This window comes from Poromitra crassiceps, assembly GCF_964638095.1.
Source record: "Poromitra crassiceps genome assembly, chromosome: 19".
In the NCBI taxonomy this organism is placed as follows: Eukaryota; Metazoa; Chordata; class Actinopteri; order Beryciformes; family Melamphaidae; genus Poromitra; species Poromitra crassiceps.
In genome coordinates this window covers 27,260,476-27,266,084 of record NC_139646.1, presented here as the reverse complement: position 1 = coordinate 27,266,084, position 5,609 = coordinate 27,260,476, and the positions used below count along the sequence as shown (strand labels likewise).

General features: G+C 40.2%; 1 pseudogene across 1 annotated transcript; it reads right to left on the bottom strand.

The window, feature by feature from the left end:
* Nucleotides 1–1,923: 1,923 nt before the first annotated feature.
* LOC310794004 (D-aspartate oxidase pseudogene) lies at nucleotides 1,924–4,805 on the bottom strand (annotated as a pseudogene). Its single transcript has 3 exons — nucleotides 4,798–4,805; nucleotides 2,580–2,753; nucleotides 1,924–2,441 (listed from the first exon to the last, which is right to left on the bottom strand). The product of its transcript is annotated as a D-aspartate oxidase pseudogene (transcript).
* Between the last annotated feature and the right edge of the window lie 804 nt (nucleotides 4,806–5,609).

Sequence of the window (5,609 nt, the reverse complement as noted above, 5' to 3'; positions counted from 1 at the left end):
AACCTCATGCGTTGAAAGCAGAGTGGACACCCTCAAATCCTGTTTCACTCAAATTTACTGGTGTTAAAACAAACAAACAAACAAACAAAAACAACAGCCTGTGCTAACTCTGTGGAAGCAACTGAATGAAGTCTGACACATGCACACGTACACACACATGTACTGTACACACACACACACACACGCACACACACACACACACACACACACACACAACCGACACATAAACAGTGGAAAAGAATAGCTCTGTATCATTCATGGACATGTTTAATGTCGAGGTTGCTTTTTGTGAAGTTGATGATGCTCAACATGTTAGATGAGGTCATTAATACTGTGCAATTATCAAGTTTGATTATTTGTAAAATTGGCAAAAAGAAAATAAGACACATACCTCCACATGCATAAGTGCCAAGTCAGCACTTTCATACCCCCACCATCCCAACCCCCCCGGCCCATCATAACCCCCTGCACTACTGTACATAGTTGTAGATATGTCTAAGTAGTTCTCCCATATCAAAATATAACTCAGTGAGTGAAAGTTACTATTTTATTACTATTACTACTTTTATTACTATTTACTTTTATTACTATTACTACTTGTATTACTATTACTATATTACTATTTTAACTGACTTCAGTACTATATTTACTATTACTATTACTATTTGTTCCCTATGTTCATTTGTTTCAATGTTTTATCTCTAGATTCACTTTTTTCATTTCTAATGAAAAAGATGATGCTGCACTTGTTTTATCTTGTATATTTACAACAACTTGTTTCAAATCAAATGTTTTACTGGTTTTACTTTTACTGTTCATTTTACTGTGCATGCCTATAATCAAATTTTATTGTATTTTATCTTGTAAAGTAATTTCTATTAAATTTATGTTTGATTAATTTGATCAATGTTACATACAAATGTTTAATATAATAAATACTTTTTGCCCTGATATATATCCAGAATCATTTTTGTATGGTGTGATTGAAATGCCCTGCGCAGTGGCATTTGGTGGTAAGTATTGCAAGTCGATTGGCTGCGTGATATGTCAGACCAGTAGACCTCTGCAGTCAAAGGCAACTGCTATTGGTACCAAATACAGTAGAAATAGTTGTAGAATTTCTTCAGTCTGGTTTCTACAAATAAAATAAATGGTGTAATAATCACTGTAGTCAATTAAAATACCATGAATATGTTTCTTTAAAGCATTTCAATTATGTTGTTGAGACATCAGACTGCAAATTCTTGCTTTTCTTCTCTCACTTTGACACATTTTAAACAGTTGATCTTTAAGTTAATTGCATGGATCTGCCAGAAGGTCTGTTTATTTAAAGAGCAAATGAATCAACAGACAGATAATTGCTTCTGCACGTGTGGCTGCAGCCTAATTGCAGGTATTTTGGTTTGGGCAAAATACCTCTTTTTACATCAGTGGCCTTTTAGTGCAAGAACATGCTTAAAAGTTTCAAAGCAGAGGGAGCAATGCACAAGCAATTTTCTGCCCTGTGATTTACTGTGGATTTGAACCCATTAAAGACAAACAACTATTTAGTATGTTAAGGAAAGGCCTCAGAGATCTCTTTTTTTCTCTTAGAGGTAGAAACACAAAATCTGCTGTGGAAACGGTCAAGACAAAAAAAAATGATTTCACGTATTTATCATGCCTTAATTGGGAGACAAATTTGATTTTCTTTTAAAAACACAAAAATAAGTTTAACCTTCATTTGATTTCCATCCATTTTATTTATCAAAAACTTGTGCCTCATACCTTGACTGATTTGAAAAATGTCACTGGATTTGTGCCTAGCTCAGCTAGTACGTTAGTATACTGTAGCACTAAGTGCTGGAAAGGAAATTGAAGAAAAATCCACTGTGGAAATTAAAGGCAAGTGTTGTTGGCACCAAATACAGAACTTCACAGGGTTCACAGTTTAGCCTGTGGAGGCATTTCGTGAAGATACTGGCGGACCAGCCCCAGAGCGTCCAGGGCGGTGCCCCAGGCCAGTGTCACCCCCCAGCCCCCGTGGCCATAGTTGTGGACCAGGGGCACCCGGCGGCCCTGCAGCAGCACCAGCTCCCTCTCCACCCACGGGTTCCTCCTGCTCGGCCTCAGGCCCACCCACTGGCTCAGCACCTTGGCCCCGCTCGGCGAAGGCTCCAGCCGGGCACAGCGGTCCAGGATGCTGTGGATGTCTCCTTCGTCCACTTCCAGCCTCCAGTCGCCCTCCTGCCTCGTGCCGCCTACTGTGACGCTGTCGACGCCGGGGTAGACGTAGGTCTTTCCGTCTCCGTCTCTGATGAAGTGCTGCAGCCAGGGGCCCTGCACCTTGAGCACCTGGCCCCTGACCTGCAGCCAGGGGGCCCTGCACCTTGAGCACCTGGCCCCTGACCTGCAGATTGTTGACTCTCCTCTGTTCAACTTGGCCTCCAGCTTTTCTGAACCTTAAGAAAACAGGTGCAAATGTGCATCATTTGTCACTCAGGGTAGGCTTGAAATCCTGGAGTAGTTCGACTGAAAGTATGATGACCTGATGATAATGACACAAGCACTGCTTTATTATGAATACTTAGAGGAGGAACCTTTTCTCCAGCCATGGCAGGTAGGCGTGGCATTCACATTTGATGGTGGTGAAAAACTTGTGATCTGGAAACCGCTTCAGTCATCGGGCAGTCATGATGCGAAAGCCAAGCACAAACTCCGACCAGAATGGCTCCTTCTTAGCGGGGACCTCCTTGAAAATCTGCCAGCTGGGACTGAAAAAATAGAAATCAGAAATCACTGGATGTAGGCCTAAAGAGATCAATATAGGATAGGAACCTGTCCGAACATCAACCTCTTGTCCACACAGGGTCAGTCACGACTTCTCCCTGAGCTCAGCAACACTCAAGCTTCTGATGCATGCTGGGAGACCATTGAGAGAGACTCAGACAAGTGCGTCTGGGTCATAGAAAACATCTCTTTCTACAGTCTGTGGTCAGACCGTCAGACTCAGTGGGTCAGACTCAGACATACAGCAGTTACGCTAGTTATGAAGTTATGCTAATCTGCGCTCATCCCATGCCCCCCCTTAGCTCCACCCTCTCAATCCCCACCTTCCCACTAAAACCAAGATGGCAACCCCCACCTAATCTATGGCTTGAACTCCGCCAAGGAGAAGAAATTCAATGGGATAGTTGTGTGTCCATATTTATTATACAGTCTATGGTTACACTCGAGCAATTGTGACATCACTGATGATAGACTATAGACATTGTGACATCATTGTGATGTCATCAGTGAGTGATGTCATCAGTGATCGAGTGTTGGTGTCATTGTGACATCATCAGGCTTGAACCTCTGGTATTACCGCTTACGGCTATTTTTATTATTATTATTATTGGCTTTTAAATGGTCCTTCTCATTCTTATGCCAGGCACTCAGATCCACTGGGTTTGGGAAGCATACGAGTACGAAGCCAAGTTCACACAGTACAATCTTACAATATCATGATTTCATTGCTTTATCTTCGGAGTGATTGTCCCTTCGAGGCAGAGCTTGCCTGATGCATAGGAGCACTTACAAGTAAACAACAGCAAAACAAAAAACAAAAAAAAGGCAAAAAGGCCAATATTGTAGGTGTATTACCATTATGTATGTGTGGTTACTGGTTATACTACAACAGGGATGCCCTCATGGTTGAACAGATGGAAGAGTTGCTCGTCCATGTGTGCCAAAGGTTCTCTCTCTCGTTTTCTCACACATGCATGCAGGCACGCATGCGCGCGCGCGTGCACACACACACACACACACACACACACACACACACACACACACACTGAGACACATACTGTATGGCAACAGCGACCACCAGTGGTTACAAGTTGCAATCAAATATATAAAAAATGCACAATGATAAATCCAACTTTAGGGACATTGACAAGCAAACTGCCTAAATATGTTAACAGGCAGTGTCTATGGAGGATTTGTTAGATATGAATTACACTCAAATATATGTACTTGCAGTTGGAATCAAAACACTTGTATACTGAAGAGTTACGGTCTAGGCTTCTACACATATTAAACAGTAAACAGTATTATTATATGCTAGGGGAATCATGTAGCCTGTAACAGGCAAAATTGCATTAGCACAAGCATTAGCATAAGCATTAGTGGTGAGTATTTTAAAACCTATTCGTTTCTTTATGAGGTAATATAATATAGGCGCAGACTTTAATATAGAAACAAAATCTTCAAAAATAATAATGTCGTTGTGTGTTTGGGGAATTGTGAGAGAAACAAAATGCATTAATATGTCAGGAACAGGAAAACAAAAAAAATCTATTTAAAGGTGCCCTACTTTTATACAATACAGCAGGCATGAACAATACTTTAGAGATGTCCTCAGAATGCATTGTGGTGGGACCCAAAAACCTCATGCGTTGAAAGCAGAGTGGACACCCTCAAATCCTGTTTCACTCAAATTTACTGGTGTTAAAACAAACAAACAAACAGAAACAACAGCCTGTGCTAACTCTGTGGAAGCAACTGAATGAAGTCTGACACATGCACACGTACTCACACATGTACTGTACACACACACACACACACACACACACACACACACACACACACACACACACACACCGACACATAAACAGTGGAAAAGAATAGCTCTGTATCATTCATGGACATGTTTAATGTCGAGGTTGCTTTTTGTGAAGTTGATGATGCTCAACATGTTAGATGAGGTCATTAATACTGTGCAATTATCAAGTTTGATTATTTGTAAAATTGGCAAAAAGAAAATAAGACACATACCTCCACATGCATAAGTGCCAAGTCAGCACTTTCATACCCCCACCATCCCAACCCCCCCCCCCCGGCCCATCATAACCCCCTGCACTACTGTACATAGTTGTAGATATGTCTAAGTAGTTCTCCCATATCAAAATATAACTCAAGTTGCATTTGAGGTCAAAGGATGTATGATCATACATAAAACATAAGGACAGAGAGAGAGAGAGAGAGAGAGAGAGAGAGAGGGAGAGAGAAAGAGAGAGAGAGAGAGAGAGAGAGAGAGAGAGAGAGACACTGACTAAGGACAATTTTGCTTGTGGATGGCTGCAGCTTAGCATTCTTCAAAAGCAAATATACATAAACATACAGTACATACATACAAATATATCTGTCAATTTATAATACAGTGATTTTTTTTAATTCATAATCATCTCTTAAATAAACTGTGGTTCATTGCACTTTGTTAAAATAATTAATTATATGATTTATCTTAAAGGCAATAGTGTGATTTCTTTTAAAAAGGTGAAAAAGATACTGTACCATAAGCCTGATTTAGGATAATAGTAAAAATAACAATATCTGTAATATACATATGTGTAAAATACCCTCACCTATTCATATACATAATTGTACGTGTATCTCTATATATGTAGCATGTCTTTTTGATATGACATGTGCACCCCACACAAACGTCTGTGTACATGCTCATGCATGTTTGTATGTATGCCAGTTTATGTCATACCTGTCTCCACGCATACATACATATATACATACATTATTATCAAATAAATAAATACAGGAAAACATTCTTGGTTCATGTTTTAATGGTTTCT